The 16061-nt window shown below is 45.7% G+C and overlaps 27 non-coding genes across 27 annotated transcripts; all 27 read left to right on the top strand.

The window, feature by feature from the left end:
- Positions 1-378: 378 nt before the first annotated feature.
- Positions 379-451, top strand: TRNAV-CAC (transfer RNA valine (anticodon CAC)). Its single transcript has one exon. It is a non-coding gene; the product is annotated as a tRNA-Val (tRNA).
- Positions 452-564: 113 nt separating this feature from the next.
- Positions 565-637, top strand: TRNAV-CAC (transfer RNA valine (anticodon CAC)). Its single transcript has one exon. It is a non-coding gene; the product is annotated as a tRNA-Val (tRNA).
- Positions 638-1499: 862 nt separating this feature from the next.
- TRNAV-AAC (transfer RNA valine (anticodon AAC)) lies at positions 1500-1572 on the top strand. Its single transcript has one exon. It is a non-coding gene; the product is annotated as a tRNA-Val (tRNA).
- Positions 1573-1685: 113 nt separating this feature from the next.
- On the top strand, positions 1686-1758 carry TRNAV-CAC (transfer RNA valine (anticodon CAC)). Its single transcript has one exon. It is a non-coding gene; the product is annotated as a tRNA-Val (tRNA).
- An 862-nt stretch (positions 1759-2620) lies between these two features.
- TRNAV-AAC (transfer RNA valine (anticodon AAC)) lies at positions 2621-2693 on the top strand. Its single transcript has one exon. It is a non-coding gene; the product is annotated as a tRNA-Val (tRNA).
- A 113-nt stretch (positions 2694-2806) lies between these two features.
- On the top strand, positions 2807-2879 carry TRNAV-CAC (transfer RNA valine (anticodon CAC)). The gene has a single exon. It is a non-coding gene; the product is annotated as a tRNA-Val (tRNA).
- Positions 2880-3741: 862 nt separating this feature from the next.
- TRNAV-AAC (transfer RNA valine (anticodon AAC)) lies at positions 3742-3814 on the top strand. Its single transcript has one exon. It is a non-coding gene; the product is annotated as a tRNA-Val (tRNA).
- Positions 3815-3927: 113 nt separating this feature from the next.
- On the top strand, positions 3928-4000 carry TRNAV-CAC (transfer RNA valine (anticodon CAC)). Its single transcript has one exon. It is a non-coding gene; the product is annotated as a tRNA-Val (tRNA).
- Positions 4001-4862: 862 nt separating this feature from the next.
- Positions 4863-4935, top strand: TRNAV-AAC (transfer RNA valine (anticodon AAC)). The gene has a single exon. It is a non-coding gene; the product is annotated as a tRNA-Val (tRNA).
- A 113-nt stretch (positions 4936-5048) lies between these two features.
- TRNAV-CAC (transfer RNA valine (anticodon CAC)) lies at positions 5049-5121 on the top strand. The gene has a single exon. It is a non-coding gene; the product is annotated as a tRNA-Val (tRNA).
- Positions 5122-5983: 862 nt separating this feature from the next.
- TRNAV-AAC (transfer RNA valine (anticodon AAC)) lies at positions 5984-6056 on the top strand. Its single transcript has one exon. It is a non-coding gene; the product is annotated as a tRNA-Val (tRNA).
- A 113-nt stretch (positions 6057-6169) lies between these two features.
- Positions 6170-6242, top strand: TRNAV-CAC (transfer RNA valine (anticodon CAC)). Its single transcript has one exon. It is a non-coding gene; the product is annotated as a tRNA-Val (tRNA).
- Positions 6243-7104: 862 nt separating this feature from the next.
- Positions 7105-7177, top strand: TRNAV-AAC (transfer RNA valine (anticodon AAC)). The gene has a single exon. It is a non-coding gene; the product is annotated as a tRNA-Val (tRNA).
- Positions 7178-7290: 113 nt separating this feature from the next.
- Positions 7291-7363, top strand: TRNAV-CAC (transfer RNA valine (anticodon CAC)). The gene has a single exon. It is a non-coding gene; the product is annotated as a tRNA-Val (tRNA).
- Positions 7364-8225: 862 nt separating this feature from the next.
- TRNAV-AAC (transfer RNA valine (anticodon AAC)) lies at positions 8226-8298 on the top strand. Its single transcript has one exon. It is a non-coding gene; the product is annotated as a tRNA-Val (tRNA).
- Positions 8299-8411: 113 nt separating this feature from the next.
- TRNAV-CAC (transfer RNA valine (anticodon CAC)) lies at positions 8412-8484 on the top strand. The gene has a single exon. It is a non-coding gene; the product is annotated as a tRNA-Val (tRNA).
- An 862-nt stretch (positions 8485-9346) lies between these two features.
- On the top strand, positions 9347-9419 carry TRNAV-AAC (transfer RNA valine (anticodon AAC)). Its single transcript has one exon. It is a non-coding gene; the product is annotated as a tRNA-Val (tRNA).
- A 113-nt stretch (positions 9420-9532) lies between these two features.
- TRNAV-CAC (transfer RNA valine (anticodon CAC)) lies at positions 9533-9605 on the top strand. The gene has a single exon. It is a non-coding gene; the product is annotated as a tRNA-Val (tRNA).
- Positions 9606-10467: 862 nt separating this feature from the next.
- Positions 10468-10540, top strand: TRNAV-AAC (transfer RNA valine (anticodon AAC)). The gene has a single exon. It is a non-coding gene; the product is annotated as a tRNA-Val (tRNA).
- A 113-nt stretch (positions 10541-10653) lies between these two features.
- TRNAV-CAC (transfer RNA valine (anticodon CAC)) lies at positions 10654-10726 on the top strand. The gene has a single exon. It is a non-coding gene; the product is annotated as a tRNA-Val (tRNA).
- Positions 10727-11774: 1048 nt separating this feature from the next.
- TRNAV-CAC (transfer RNA valine (anticodon CAC)) lies at positions 11775-11847 on the top strand. Its single transcript has one exon. It is a non-coding gene; the product is annotated as a tRNA-Val (tRNA).
- An 862-nt stretch (positions 11848-12709) lies between these two features.
- On the top strand, positions 12710-12782 carry TRNAV-AAC (transfer RNA valine (anticodon AAC)). The gene has a single exon. It is a non-coding gene; the product is annotated as a tRNA-Val (tRNA).
- Positions 12783-12895: 113 nt separating this feature from the next.
- Positions 12896-12968, top strand: TRNAV-CAC (transfer RNA valine (anticodon CAC)). Its single transcript has one exon. It is a non-coding gene; the product is annotated as a tRNA-Val (tRNA).
- Positions 12969-13830: 862 nt separating this feature from the next.
- TRNAV-AAC (transfer RNA valine (anticodon AAC)) lies at positions 13831-13903 on the top strand. The gene has a single exon. It is a non-coding gene; the product is annotated as a tRNA-Val (tRNA).
- A 113-nt stretch (positions 13904-14016) lies between these two features.
- TRNAV-CAC (transfer RNA valine (anticodon CAC)) lies at positions 14017-14089 on the top strand. Its single transcript has one exon. It is a non-coding gene; the product is annotated as a tRNA-Val (tRNA).
- Positions 14090-14951: 862 nt separating this feature from the next.
- Positions 14952-15024, top strand: TRNAV-AAC (transfer RNA valine (anticodon AAC)). The gene has a single exon. It is a non-coding gene; the product is annotated as a tRNA-Val (tRNA).
- A 113-nt stretch (positions 15025-15137) lies between these two features.
- On the top strand, positions 15138-15210 carry TRNAV-CAC (transfer RNA valine (anticodon CAC)). Its single transcript has one exon. It is a non-coding gene; the product is annotated as a tRNA-Val (tRNA).
- Positions 15211-16061: the final 851 nt, after the last annotated feature.

Genomic DNA, 16061 nt, shown 5'->3' with positions numbered 1-16061 from the left:
TTTTGAGGATGGTATTTGTATCAAGCTAGGCATCTGAAATGGGCTTTCTTCCTTGTTTTCTTCATTACTCAAGAGTATCATTTGCAAGGATGGTAAACTGAACTCAGGTTTTTAAATAACCAGAAACAAATAATAGCTAATACGGTGACCCCAACCTCCGACCCTCCAACCGGAAAAGGCCTATCGTGGTGGGTTTCTGTGGTGTAGTGGTTACCACGTTCGCCTCACACACGAAAGGTCCCCAGTTAGAAACCGGGCATAAACACTGTGCACACGCTAGTGCTTTTTGCCACAATGTCGCTTTCATCACCCCCTTTCAAGCATTGTACTTTAGCGTAGACTTTCGGTTTGCAAGGCACAAAAAATCTGCATGAATAGGTTTCTGTAGTGTAGTGGTTATCACGTTCGCCTCACACGCGAAAGGTCCCCGGTTCGAAACCGGGCAGAAACACTGTGCACACGCTAGTGCTTTTTGCTACAATATCGCTTTCAGCAACCCTTTTCAAGCATTCTACTTTAGAGTAGACTTTCCACTTGCAAGGCCCAACAAAGCAGCACGAATAGGTTTCTGTAGTGTAGTGGTTATCACGTTCGCCTCACACGCGAAAGGTCCCCGGTTCGAAACCGGGCAGAAACAGTGCTTACCTTTAACTTTTTCACAGTCAGGCACACTCAAAGCTCTTGCCACACCATGCCCCTCTTGCAGCCGTAAGTGAAATCTGCCAATATAAAGCACAGTTTAGGTGCAACACCTTCACTGGGAGCTCTTTTTCTTCACTGTTTATAAGTCGACCAGGAGAAATTGAAGACCCTTGCCTGAAGATGTTAGGTGAGCTGGTTTGCTGGTCCTACACAGGCAAAGTTTTGCTGCAGTGCCTATAGTGCAGACTCTGTAATAGCTGACTAGTAAAACCTGCTGACCATCGCTGTAAGTGTTTAGGAAAACTTGTTTTCTGGACCCAAAGGCAATAGGAATGCGGACTTTGGCTCTCCTGCTTAGTCAGCTGAGTTGGAAAACCTAACGACCATTGGTGTATGTTTTCCTCTGATCTGGTTAGAAAAGTGTGTGGAACAGCTAGAGGTGATATCCATGACTCAGTCTATCTTGCCAGTACTGGCTGTTTTGAGGATGGTATTTGTATCAAGCTAGGCATCTGAAATGGGCTTTCTTCCTTGTTTTCTTCATTACTCAAGAGTATCATTTGCAAGGATGGTAAACTGAACTCAGGTTTTTAAATAACCAGAAACAAATAATAGCTAATACGGTGACCCCAACCTCCGACCCTCCAACCGGAAAAGGCCTATCGTGGTGGGTTTCTGTGGTGTAGTGGTTACCACGTTCGCCTCACACACGAAAGGTCCCCAGTTAGAAACCGGGCATAAACACTGTGCACACGCTAGTGCTTTTTGCCACAATGTCGCTTTCATCACCCCCTTTCAAGCATTGTACTTTAGCGTAGACTTTCGGTTTGCAAGGCACAAAAAATCTGCAAGAATGGGTTTCTGTAGTGTAGTGGTTATCACGTTCGCCTAACACGCGAAAGGTCCCCGGTTCGAAACCGGGCAGAAACACTGTGCACACGCTAGTGCTTTTTGCTACAATATCGCTTTCAGCAACCCTTTTCAAGCATTCTACTTTAGAGTAGACTTTCCACTTGCAAGGCCCAACAAAGCAGCATGAATAGGTTTCTGTAGTGTAGTGGTTATCACGTTCGCCTCACACGCGAAAGGTCCCCGGTTCGAAACCGGGCAGAAACAGTGCTTACCTTTAACTTTTTCACAGTCAGGCACACTCAAAGCTCTTGCCACACCATGCCCCTCTTGCAGCCGTAAGTGAAATCTGCCAATATAAAGCACAGTTTAGGTGCAACACCTTCACTGGGAGCTCTTTTTCTTCACTGTTTATAAGTCGACCAGGAGAAAGTGAAGACCCTTGCCTGAAGATGTTAGGTGAGCTGGTTTGCTGGTCCTACACAGGCAAAGTTTTGCTGCAGTGCCTATAGTGCAGACTCTGTAATAGCTGACTAGTAAAACCTGCTGACCATCGCTGTAAGTGTTTAGGAAAACTTGTTTTCTGGACCCAAAGGCAATAGGAATGCGGACTTTGGCTCTCCTGCTTAGTCAGCTGAGTTGGAAAACCTAACGACCATTGGTGTATGTTTTCCTCTGATCTGGTGAGAAAAGTGTGTGGAACAGCTAGAGGTGATATCCATGACTCAGTCTATCTTGCCAGTACTGGCTGTTTTGAGGATGGTATTTGTATCAAGCTAGGCATCTGAAATGGGCTTTCTTCCTTGTTTTCTTCATTACTCAAGAGTATCATTTGCAAGGATGGTAAACTGAACTCAGGTTTTTAAATAACCAGAAACAAATAATAGCTAATACGGTGACCCCAACCTCCGACCCTCCAACCGGAAAAGGCCTATCGTGGTGGGTTTCTGTGGTGTAGTGGTTACCACGTTCGCCTCACACACGAAAGGTCCCCAGTTAGAAACCGGGCATAAACACTGTGCACACGCTAGTGCTTTTTGCCACAATGTCGCTTTCATCACCCCCTTTCAAGCATTGTACTTTAGCGTAGACTTTCGGTTTGCAAGGCACAAAAAATCTGCAAGAATGGGTTTCTGTAGTGTAGTGGTTATCACGTTCGCCTAACACGCGAAAGGTCCCCGGTTCGAAACCGGGCAGAAACACTGTGCACACGCTAGTGCTTTTTGCTACAATATCGCTTTCAGCAACCCTTTTCAAGCATTCTACTTTAGAGTAGACTTTCCACTTGCAAGGCCCAACAAAGCAGCATGAATAGGTTTCTGTAGTGTAGTGGTTATCACGTTCGCCTCACACGCGAAAGGTCCCCGGTTCGAAACCGGGCAGAAACAGTGCTTACCTTTAACTTTTTCACAGTCAGGCACACTCAAAGCTCTTGCCACACCATGCCCCTCTTGCAGCCGTAAGTGAAATCTGCCAATATAAAGCACAGTTTAGGTGCAACACCTTCACTGGGAGCTCTTTTTCTTCACTGTTTATAAGTCGACCAGGAGAAATTGAAGACCCTTGCCTGAAGATGTTAGGTGAGCTGGTTTGCTGGTCCTACACAGGCAAAGTTTTGCTGCAGTGCCTATAGTGCAGACTCTGTAATAGCTGACTAGTAAAACCTGCTGACCATCGCTGTAAGTGTTTAGGAAAACTTGTTTTCTGGACCCAAAGGCAATAGGAATGCGGACTTTGGCTCTCCTGCTTAGTCAGCTGAGTTGGAAAACCTAACGACCATTGGTGTATGTTTTCCTCTGATCTGGTGAGAAAAGTGTGTGGAACAGCTAGAGGTGATATCCATGACTCAGTCTATCTTGCCAGTACTGGCTGTTTTGAGGATGGTATTTGTATCAAGCTAGGCATCTGAAATGGGCTTTCTTCCTTGTTTTCTTCATTACTCAAGAGTATCATTTGCAAGGATGGTAAACTGAACTCAGGTTTTTAAATAACCAGAAACAAATAATAGCTAATACGGTGACCCCAACCTCCGACCCTCCAACCGGAAAAGGCCTATCGTGGTGGGTTTCTGTGGTGTAGTGGTTACCACGTTCGCCTCACACACGAAAGGTCCCCAGTTAGAAACCGGGCATAAACACTGTGCACACGCTAGTGCTTTTTGCCACAATGTCGCTTTCATCACCCCCTTTCAAGCATTGTACTTTAGCGTAGACTTTCGGTTTGCAAGGCACAAAAAATCTGCAAGAATGGGTTTCTGTAGTGTAGTGGTTATCACGTTCGCCTAACACGCGAAAGGTCCCCGGTTCGAAACCGGGCAGAAACACTGTGCACACGCTAGTGCTTTTTGCTACAATATCGCTTTCAGCAACCCTTTTCAAGCATTCTACTTTAGAGTAGACTTTCCACTTGCAAGGCCCAACAGAGCAGCATGAATAGGTTTCTGTAGTGTAGTGGTTATCACGTTCGCCTCACACGCGAAAGGTCCCCGGTTCGAAACCGGGCAGAAACAGTGCTTACCTTTAACTTTTTCACAGTCAGGCACACTCAAAGCTCTTGCCACACCATGCCCCTCTTGCAGCCGTAAGTGAAATCTGCCAATATAAAGCACAGTTTAGGTGCAACACCTTCACTGGGAGCTCTTTTTCTTCACTGTTTATAAGTCGACCAGGAGAAATTGAAGACCCTTGCCTGAAGATGTTAGGTGAGCTGGTTTGCTGGTCCTACACAGGCAAAGTTTTGCTGCAGTGCCTATAGTGCAGACTCTGTAATAGCTGACTAGTAAAACCTGCTGACCATCGCTGTAAGTGTTTAGGAAAACTTGTTTTCTGGACCCAAAGGCAATAGGAATGCGGACTTTGGCTCTCCTGCTTAGTCAGCTGAGTTGGAAAACCTAACGACCATTGGTGTATGTTTTCCTCTGATCTGGTGAGAAAAGTGTGTGGAACAGCTAGAGGTGATATCCATGACTCAGTCTATCTTGCCAGTACTGGCTGTTTTGAGGATGGTATTTGTATCAAGCTAGGCATCTGAAATGGGCTTTCTTCCTTGTTTTCTTCATTACTCAAGAGTATCATTTGCAAGGATGGTAAACTGAACTCAGGTTTTTAAATAACCAGAAACAAATAATAGCTAATACGGTGACCCCAACCTCCGACCCTCCAACCGGAAAAGGCCTATCGTGGTGGGTTTCTGTGGTGTAGTGGTTATCACGTTCGCCTCACACACGAAAGGTCCCCAGTTAGAAACCGGGCATAAACACTGTGCACACGCTAGTGCTTTTTGCCACAATGTCGCTTTCATCACCCCCTTTCAAGCATTGTACTTTAGCGTAGACTTTCGGTTTGCAAGGCACAAAAAATCTGCAAGAATGGGTTTCTGTAGTGTAGTGGTTATCACGTTCGCCTAACACGCGAAAGGTCCCCGGTTCGAAACCGGGCAGAAACACTGTGCACACGCTAGTGCTTTTTGCTACAATATCGCTTTCAGCAACCCTTTTCAAGCATTCTACTTTAGAGTAGACTTTCCACTTGCAAGGCCCAACAAAGCAGCATGAATAGGTTTCTGTAGTGTAGTGGTTATCACGTTCGCCTCACACGCGAAAGGTCCCCGGTTCAAAACCGGGCAGAAACAGTGCTTACCTTTAACTTTTTCACAGTCAGGCACACTCAAAGCTCTTGCCACACCATGCCCCTCTTGCAGCCGTAAGTGAAATCTGCCAATATAAAGCACAGTTTAGGTGCAACACCTTCACTGGGAGCTCTTTTTCTTCACTGTTTATAAGTCGACCAGGAGAAATTGAAGACCCTTGCCTGAAGATGTTAGGTGAGCTGGTTTGCTGGTCCTACACAGGCAAAGTTTTGCTGCAGTGCCTATAGTGCAGACTCTGTAATAGCTGACTAGTAAAACCTGCTGACCATCGCTGTAAGTGTTTAGGAAAACTTGTTTTCTGGACCCAAAGGCAATAGGAATGCGGACTTTGGCTCTCCTGCTTAGTCAGCTGAGTTGGAAAACCTAACGACCATTGGTGTATGTTTTCCTCTGATCTGGTGAGAAAAGTGTGTGGAACAGCTAGAGGTGATATCCATGACTCAGTCTATCTTGCCAGTACTGGCTGTTTTGAGGATGGTATTTGTATCAAGCTAGGCATCTGAAATGGGCTTTCTTCCTTATTTTCTTCATTACTCAAGAGTATCATTTGCAAGGATGGTAAACTGAACTCAGGTTTTTAAATAACCAGAAACAAATAATAGCTAATACGGTGACCCCAACCTCCGACCCTCCAACCGGAAAAGGCCTATCGTGGTGGGTTTCTGTGGTATAGTGGTTATCACGTTTGCCTCACACTCGAAAGGTCCCCAGTTAGAAACCGGGCATAAACACTGTGCACACGCTAGTGCTTTTTGCCACAATGTCGCTTTCATCACCCCCTTTCAAGCATTGTACTTTAGCGTAGACTTTCGGTTTGCAAGGCACAAAAAATCTGCAAGAATGGGTTTCTGTAGTGTAGTGGTTATCACGTTCGCCTAACACGCGAAAGGTCCCCGGTTCGAAACCGGGCAGAAACACTGTGCACACGCTAGTGCTTTTTGCTACAATATCGCTTTCAGCAACCCTTTTCAAGCATTCTACTTTAGAGTAGACTTTCCACTTGCAAGGCCCAACAAAGCAGCATGAATAGGTTTCTGTAGTGTAGTGGTTATCATGTTCGCCTCACACGCGAAAGGTCCCCGGTTCGAAACCGGGCAGAAACAGTGCTTACCTTTAACTTTTTCACAGTCAGGCACACTCAAAGCTCTTGCCACACCATGCCCCTCTTGCAGCCGTAAGTGAAATCTGCCAATATAAAGCACAGTTTAGGTGCAACACCTTCACTGGGAGCTCTTTTTCTTCACTGTTTATAAGTCGACCAGGAGAAATTGAAGACCCTTGCCTGAAGATGTTAGGTGACCTGGTTTGCTGGTCCTACACAGGCAAAGTTTTGCTGCAGTGCCTATAGTGCAGACTCTGTAATAGCTGACTAGTAAAACCTGCTGACCATCGCTGTAAGTGTTTAGGAAAACTTGTTTTCTGGACCCAAAGGCAATAGGAATGCGGACTTTGGCTCTCCTGCTTAGTCAGCTGAGTTGGAAAACCTAACGACCATTGGTGTATGTTTTCCTCTGATCTGGTGAGAAAAGTGTGTGGAACAGCTAGAGGTGATATCCATGACTCAGTCTATCTTGCCAGTACTGGCTGTTTTGAGGATGGTATTTGTATCAAGCTAGGCATCTGAAATGGGCTTTCTTCCTTGTTTTCTTCATTACTCAAGAGTATCATTTGCAAGGATGGTAAACTGAACTCAGGTTTTTAAATAACCAGAAACAAATAATAGCTAATACGGTGACCCCAACCTCCGACCCTCCAACCGGAAAAGGCCTATCGTGGTGGGTTTCTGTGGTGTAGTGGTTATCACGTTCGCCTCACACACGTAAGGTCCCCAGTTAGAAACCGGGCATAAACACTGTGCACACGCTAGTGCTTTTTGCCACAATGTCGCTTTCATCACCCCCTTTCAAGCATTGTACTTTAGCGTAGACTTTCGGTTTGCAAGGCACAAAAAATCTGCAAGAATGGGTTTCTGTAGTGTAGTGGTTATCACGTTCGCCTAACACGCGAAAGGTCCCCGGTTCGAAACCGGGCAGAAACACTGTGCACACGCTAGTGCTTTTTGCTACAATATCGCTTTCAGCAACCCTTTTCAAGCATTCTACTTTAGAGTAGACTTTCCACTTGCAAGGCCCAACAAAGCAGCATGAATAGGTTTCTGTAGTGTAGTGGTTATCACGTTCGCCTCACACGCGAAAGGTCCCCGGTTCGAAACCGGGCAGAAACAGTGTTTACCTTTAACTTTTTCACAGTCAGGCACACTCAAAGCTCTTGCCACACCATGCCCCTCTTGCAGCCGTAAGTGAAATCTGCCAATATAAAGCACAGTTTAGGTGCAACACCTTCACTGGGAGCTCTTTTTCTTCACTGTTTATAAGTCGACCAGGAGAAATTGAAGACCCTTGCCTGAAGATGTTAGGTGAGCTGGTTTGCTGGTCCTACACAGGCAAAGTTTTGCTGCAGTGCCTATAGTGCAGACTCTGTAATAGCTGACTAGTAAAACCTGCTGACCATCGCTGTAAGTGTTTAGGAAAACTTGTTTTCTGGACCCAAAGGCAATAGGAATGCGGACTTTGGCTCTCCTGCTTAGTCAGCTGAGTTGGAAAACCTAACGACCATTGGTGTATGTTTTCCTCTGATCTGGTGAGAAAAGTGTGTGGAACAGCTAGAGGTGATATCCATGACTCAGTCTATCTTGCCAGTACTGGCTGTTTTGAGGATGGTATTTGTATCAAGCTAGGCATCTGAAATGGGCCTTCTTCCTTGTTTTCTTCATTACTCAAGAGTATCATTTGCAAGGATGGTAAACTGAACTCAGGTTTTTAAATAACCAGAAACAAATAATAGCTAATACGGTGACCCCAACCTCCGACCCTCCAACCGGAAAAGGCCTATCGTGGTGGGTTTCTGTGGTGTAGTGGTTATCACGTTCGCCTCACACACGTAAGGTCCCCAGTTAGAAACCGGGCATAAACACTGTGCACACGCTAGTGCTTTTTGCCACAATGTCGCTTTCATCACCCCCTTTCAAGCATTGTACTTTAGCGTAGACTTTCGGTTTGCAAGGCACAAAAAATCTGCAAGAATGGGTTTCTGTAGTGTAGTGGTTATCACGTTCGCCTAACACGCGAAAGGTCCCCGGTTCGAAACCGGGCAGAAACACTGTGCACACGCTAGTGCTTTATGCTACAATATCGCTTTCAGCAACCCTTTTCAAGCATTCTACTTTAGAGTAGACTTTCCACTTGCAAGGCCCAACAAAGCAGCATGAATAGGTTTCTGTAGTGTAGTGGTTATCACGTTCGCCTCACACGCGAAAGGTCCCCGGTTCGAAACCGGGCAGAAACAGTGCTTACCTTTAACTTTTTCACAGTCAGGCACACTCAAAGCTCTTGCCACACCATGCCCCTCTTGCAGCCGTAAGTGAAATCTGCCAATATAAAGCACAGTTTAGGTGCAACACCTTCACTGGGAGCTCTTTTTCTTCACTGTTTATAAGTCGACCAGGAGAAATTGAAGACCCTTGCCTGAAGATGTTAGGTGAGCTGGTTTGCTGGTCCTACACAGGCAAAGTTTTGCTGCAGTGCCTATAGTGCAGACTCTGTAATAGCTGACTAGTAAAACCTGCTGACCATCGCTGTAAGTGTTTAGGAAAACTTGTTTTCTGGACCCAAAGGCAATAGGAATGCGGACTTTGGCTCTCCTGCTTAGTCAGCTGAGTTGGAAAACCTAACGACCATTGGTGTATGTTTTCCTCTGATCTGGTGAGAAAAGTGTGTGGAACAGCTAGAGGTGATATCCATGACTCAGTCTATCTTGCCAGTACTGGCTGTTTTGAGGATGGTATTTGTATCAAGCTAGGCATCTGAAATGGGCTTTCTTCCTTGTTTTCTTCATTACTCAAGAGTATCATTTGCAAGGATGGTAAACTGAACTCAGGTTTTTAAATAACCAGAAACAAATAATAGCTAATACGGTGACCCCAACCTCCGACCCTCCAACCGGAAAAGGCCTATCGTGGTGGGTTTCTGTGGTGTAGTGGTTATCACGTTCGCCTCACACACGTAAGGTCCCCAGTTAGAAACCGGGCATAAACACTGTGCACACGCTAGTGCTTTTTGCCACAATGTCGCTTTCATCACCCCCTTTCAAGCATTGTACTTTAGCGTAGACTTTCGGTTTGCAAGGCACAAAAAATCTGCAAGAATGGGTTTCTGTAGTGTAGTGGTTATCACGTTCGCCTAACACGCGAAAGGTCCCCGGTTCGAAACCGGGCAGAAACACTGTGCACACGCTAGTGCTTTTTGCTACAATATCGCTTTCAGCAACCCTTTTCAAGCATTCTACTTTAGAGTAGACTTTCCACTTGCAAGGCCCAACAAAGCAGCATGAATAGGTTTCTGTAGTGTAGTGGTTATCACGTTCGCCTCACACGCGAAAGGTCCCCGGTTCGAAACCGGGCAGAAACAGTGCTTACCTTTAACTTTTTCACAGTCAGGCACACTCAAAGCTCTTGCCACACCATGCCCCTCTTGCAGCCGTAAGTGAAATCTGCCAATATAAAGCACAGTTTAGGTGCAACACCTTCACTGGGAGCTCTTTTTCTTCACTGTTTATAAGTCGACCAGGAGAAATTGAAGACCCTTGCCTGAAGATGTTAGGTGAGCTGGTTTGCTGGTCCTACACAGGCAAAGTTTTGCTGCAGTGCCTATAGTGCAGACTCTGTAATAGCTGACTAGTAAAACCTGCTGACCATCGCTGTAAGTGTTTAGGAAAACTTGTTTTCTGGACCCAAAGGCAATAGGAATGCGGACTTTGGCTCTCCTGCTTAGTCAGCTGAGTTGGAAAACCTAACGACCATTGGTGTATGTTTTCCTCTGATCTGGTGAGAAAAGTGTGTGGAACAGCTAGAGGTGATATCCATGACTCAGTCTATCTTGCCAGTACTGGCTGTTTTGAGGATGGTATTTGTATCAAGCTAGGCATCTGAAATGGGCTTTCTTCCTTGTTTTCTTCATTACTCAAGAGTATCATTTGCAAGGATGGTAAACTGAACTCAGGTTTTTAAATAACCAGAAACAAATAATAGCTAATACGGTGACCCCAACCTCCGACCCTCCAACCGGAAAAGGCCTATCGTGGTGGGTTTCTGTGGTGTAGTGGTTATCACGTTCGCCTCACACACGTAAGGTCCCCAGTTAGAAACCGGGCATAAACACTGTGCACACGCTAGTGCTTTTTGCCACAATGTCGCTTTCATCACCCCCTTTCAAGCATTGTACTTTAGCGTAGACTTTCGGTTTGCAAGGCACAAAAAATCTGCAAGAATGGGTTTCTGTAGTGTAGTGGTTATCACGTTCGCCTAACACGCGAAAGGTCCCCGGTTCGAAACCGGGCAGAAACACTGTGCACACGCTAGTGCTTTTTGCTACAATATCGCTTTCAGCAACCCTTTTCAAGCATTCTACTTTAGAGTAGACTTTCCACTTGCAAGGCCCAACAAAGCAGCATGAATAGGTTTCTGTAGTGTAGTGGTTATCACGTTCGCCTCACACGCGAAAGGTCCCCGGTTCGAAACCGGGCAGAAACAGTGCTTACCTTTAACTTTTTCACAGTCAGGCACACTCGAAGCTCTTGCCACACCATGCCCCTCTTGCAGCCGTAAGTGAAATCTGCCAATATAAAGCACAGTTTAGGTGCAACACCTTCACTGGGAGCTCTTTTTCTTCACTGTTTATAAGTCGACCAGGAGAAATTGAAGACCCTTGCCTGAAGATGTTAGGTGACCTGGTTTGCTGGTCCTACACAGGCAAAGTTTTGCTGCAGTGCCTATAGTGCAGACTCTGTAATAGCTGACTAGTAAAACCTGCTGACCATCGCTGTAAGTGTTTAGGAAAACTTGTTTTCTGGACCCAAAGGCAATAGGAATGCGGACTTTGGCTCTCCTGCTTAGTCAGCTGAGTTGGAAAACCTAACGACCATTGGTGTATGTTTTCCTCTGATCTGGTGAGAAAAGTGTGTGGAACAGCTAGAGGTGATATCCATGACTCAGTCTATCTTGCCAGTACTGGCTGTTTTGAGGATGGTATTTGTATCAAGCTAGGCATCTGAAATGGGCTTTCTTCCTTGTTTTCTTCATTACTCAAGAGTATCATTTGCAAGGATGGTAAACTGAACTCAGGTTTTTAAATAACCAGAAACAAATAATAGCTAATACGGTGACCCCAACCTCCGACCCTCCAACCGGAAAAGGCCTATCGTGGTGGGTTTCTGTGGTGTAGTGGTAATCACGTTCGCCTCACACACGAAAGGTCCCCAGTTAGAAACCGGGCATAAACACTGTGCACACGCTAGTGCTTTTTGCCACAATGTCGCTTTCATCACCCCCTTTCAAGCATTGTACTTTAGCGTAGACTTTCGGTTTGCAAGGCACAAAAAATATGCAAGAATGGGTTTCTGTAGTGTAGTGGTTATCACGTTCGCCTAACACGCGAAAGGTCCCTGGTTCGAAACCGGGCAGAAACACTGTGCACACGCTAGTGCTTTTTGCTACAATATCGCTTTCAGCAACCCTTTTCAAGCATTCTACTTTAGAGTAGACTTTCCACTTGCAAGGCCCAACAAGGCAGCATGAATAGGTTTCTGTAGTGTAGTGGTTATCACGTTCGCCTCACACGCGAAAGGTCCCCGGTTCGAAACCGGGCAGAAACAGTGCTTACCTTTAACTTTTTCACAGTCAGGCACACTCAAAGCTCTTGCCACACCATGCCCCTCTTGCAGCCGTAAGTGAAATCTGCCAATATAAAGCACAGTTTAGGTGCAACACCTTCACTGGGAGCTCTTTTTCTTCACTGTTTATAAGTCGACCAGGAGAAATTGAAGACCCTTGCCTGAAGATGTTAGGTGAGCTGGTTTGCTGGTCCTACACAGGCAAAGTTTTGCTGCAGTGCCTATAGTGCAGACTCTGTAATAGCTGACTAGTAAAACCTGCTGACCATCGCTGTAAGTGTTTAGGAAAACTTGTTTTCTGGACCCAAAGGCAATAGGAATGCGGACTTTGGCTCTCCTGCTTAGTCAGCTGAGTTGGAAAACCTAACGACCATTGGTGTATGTTTTCCTCTGATCTGGTGAGAAAAGTGTGTGGAACAGCTAGAGGTGATATCCATGACTCAGTCTATCTTGCCAGTACTGGCTGTTTTGAGGATGGTATTTGTATCAAGCTAGGCATCTGAAATGGGCCTTCTTCCTTGTTTTCTTCATTACTCAAGAGTATCATTTGCAAGGATGGTAAACTGAACTCAGGTTTTTAAATAACCAGAAACAAATAATAGCTAATACGGTGACCCCAACCTCCGACCCTCCAACCGGAAAAGGCCTATCGTGGTGGGTTTCTGTGGTGTAGTGGTTATCACGTTCGCCTCACACACGTAAGGTCCCCAGTTAGAAACCGGGCATAAACACTGTGCACACGCTAGTGCTTTTTGCCACAATGTCGCTTTCATCACCCCCTTTCAAGCATTGTACTTTAGCGTAGACTTTCGGTTTGCAAGGCACAAAAAATCTGCAAGAATGGGTTTCTGTAGTGTAGTGGTTATCACGTTCGCCTAACACGCGAAAGGTCCCCGGTTCGAAACCGGGCAGAAACACTGTGCACACGCTAGTGCTTTATGCTACAATATCGCTTTCAGCAACCCTTTTCAAGCATTCTACTTTAGAGTAGACTTTCCACTTGCAAGGCCCAACAAAGCAGCATGAATAGGTTTCTGTAGTGTAGTGGTTATCACGTTCGCCTCACACGCGAAAGGTCCCCGGTTCGAAACCGGGCAGAAACAGTGCTTACCTTTAACTTTTTCACAGTCAGGCACACTCAAAGCTCTTGCCACACCATGCCCCTCTTGCAGCCGTAAGTGAAATCTGCCAATATAAAGCACAGTTTAGGTGCAACACCTTCACTGGGAGCTCTTTTTCTTCACTGTTTATAAGTCGACCAGGAGAAATTGAAGACCCTTGCCTGAAGATGTTAGGTGAGCTGGTTTGCTGGTCCTACACAGGCAAAGTTTTGCTGCAGTGCCTATAGTGCAGACTCTGTAATAGCTGACTAGTAAAACCTGCTGACCATCGCTGTAAGTGTTTAGGAAAACTTGTTTTCTGGACCCAAAGGCAATAGGAATGCGGACTTTGGCTCTCCTGCTTAGTCAGCTGAGTTGGAAAACCTAACGACCATTGGTGTATGTTTTCCTCTGATCTGGTGAGAAAAGTGTGTGGAACAGCTAGAGGTGATATCCATGACTCAGTCTATCTTGCCAGTACTGGCTGTTTTGAGGATGGTATTTGTATCAAGCTAGGCATCTGAAATGGGCTTTCTTCCTTGTTTTCTTCATTACTCAAGAGTATCATTTGCAAGGATGGTAAACTGAACTCAGGTTTTTAAATAACCAGAAACAAATAATAGCTAATACGGTGACCCCAACCTCCGACCCTCCAACCGGAAAAGGCCTATCGTGGTGGGTTTCTGTGGTGTAGTGGTTATCACGTTCGCCTCACACACGTAAGGTCCCCAGTTAGAAACCGGGCATAAACACTGTGCACACGCTAGTGCTTTTTGCCACAATGTCGCTTTCATCACCCCCTTTCAAGCATTGTACTTTAGCGTAGACTTTCGGTTTGCAAGGCACAAAAAATCTGCAAGAATGGGTTTCTGTAGTGTAGTGGTTATCACGTTCGCCTAACACGCGAAAGGTCCCCGGTTCGAAACCGGGCAGAAACACTGTGCACACGCTAGTGCTTTTTGCTACAATATCGCTTTCAGCAACCCTTTTCAAGCATTCTACTTTAGAGTAGACTTTCCACTTGCAAGGCCCAACAAAGCAGCATGAATAGGTTTCTGTAGTGTAGTGGTTATCACGTTTGCCTCACACGCGAAAGGTCCCCGGTTCGAAACCGGGCAGAAACAGTGCTTACCTTTAACTTTTTCACAGTCAGGCACACTCAAAGCTCTTGCCACACCATGCCCCTCTTGCAGCCGTAAGTGAAATCTGCCAATATAAAGCACAGTTTAGGTGCAACACCTTCACTGGGAGCTCTTTTTCTTCACTGTTTATAAGTCGACCAGGAGAAATTGAAGACCCTTGCCTGAAGATGTTAGGTGAGCTGGTTTGCTGGTCCTACACAGGCAAAGTTTTGCTGCAGTGCCTATAGTGCAGACTCTGTAATAGCTGACTAGTAAAACCTGCTGACCATCGCTGTAAGTGTTTAGGAAAACTTGTTTTCTGGACCCAAAGGCAATAGGAATGCGGACTTTGGCTCTCCTGCTTAGTCAGCTGAGTTGGAAAACCTAACGACCATTGGTGTATGTTTTCCTCTGATCTGGTGAGAAAAGTGTGTGGAACAGCTAGAGGTGATATCCATGACTCAGTCTATCTTGCCAGTACTGGCTGTTTTGAGGATGGTATTTGTATCAAGCTAGGCATCTGAAATGGGCTTTCTTCCTTGTTTTCTTCATTACTCAAGAGTATCATTTGCAAGGATGGTAAACTGAACTCAGGTTTTTAAATAACCAGAAACAAATAATAGCTAATACGGTGACCCCAACCTCCGACCCTCCAACCGGAAAAGGCCTATCGTGGTGGGTTTCTGTGGTGTAGTGGTTACCACGTTCGCCTCACACACGAAAGGTCCCCAGTTAGAAACCGGGCATAAACACTGTGCACACGCTAGTGCTTTTTGCCACAATGTCGCTTTCATCACCCCCTTTCAAGCATTGTACTTTAGCGTAGACTTTCGGTTTGCAAGGCACAAAAAATCTGCAAGAATGGGTTTCTGTAGTGTAGTGGTTATCACGTTCGCCTAACACGCGAAAGGTCCCCGGTTCGAAACCGGGCAGAAACACTGTGCACACGCTAGTGCTTTTTGCTACAATATCGCTTTCAGCAACCCTTTTCAAGCATTCTACTTTAGAGTAGACTTTCCACTTGCAAGGCCCAACAAAGCAGCATGAATAGGTTTCTGTAGTGTAGTGGTTATCACGTTCGCCTCACACGCGAAAGGTCCCCGGTTCGAAACCGGGCAGAAACAGTGCTTACCTTTAACTTTTTCACAGTCAGGCACACTCAAAGCTCTTGCCACACCATGCCCCTCTTGCAGCCGTAAGTGAAATCTGCCAATATAAAGCACAGTTTAGGTGCAACACCTTCACTGGGAGCTCTTTTTCTTCACTGTTTATAAGTCGACCAGGAGAAATTGAAGACCCTTGCCTGAAGATGTTAGGTGAGCTGGTTTGCTGGTCCTACACAGGCAAAGTTTTGCTGCAGTGCCTATAGTGCAGACTCTGTAATAGCTGACTAGTAAAACCTGCTGACCATCGCTGTAAGTGTTTAGGAAAACTTGTTTTCTGGACCCAAAGGCAATAGGAATGCGGACTTTGGCTCTCCTGCTTAGTCAGCTGAGTTGGAAAACCTAACGACCATTGGTGTATGTTTTCCTCTGATCTGGTGAGAAAAGTGTGTGGAACAGCTAGAGGTGATATCCATGACTCAGTCTATCTTGCCAGTACTGGCTGTTTTGAGGATGGTATTTGTATCAAGCTAGGCATCTGAAATGGGCTTTCTTCCTTGTTTTCTTCATTACTCAAGAGTATCATTTGCAAGGATGGTAAACTGAACTCAGGTTTTTAAATAACCAGAAACAAATAATAGCTAATACGGTGACCCCAACCTCCGACCCTCCAACCGGAAAAGGCCTATCGTGGTGGGTTTCTGTGGTGTAGTGGTTACCACGTTCGCCTCACACACGAAAGGTCCCCAGTTAGAAACCGGGCATAAACACTGTGCACACGCTAGTGCTTTTTGCCACAATGTCGCTTTCATCACCCCCTTTCAAGCATTGTACTTTAGCGTAGACTTTCGGTTTGCAAGGCACAAAAAATC

The sequence above is a fragment of the Aquarana catesbeiana genome, linkage group LG03 (assembly GCF_042186555.1).
Source record: "Aquarana catesbeiana isolate 2022-GZ linkage group LG03, ASM4218655v1, whole genome shotgun sequence".
NCBI lineage: Eukaryota > Metazoa > Chordata > Amphibia > Anura > Ranidae > Aquarana > Aquarana catesbeiana.
This window is presented reverse-complemented; position numbering and strand designations above follow the sequence as displayed.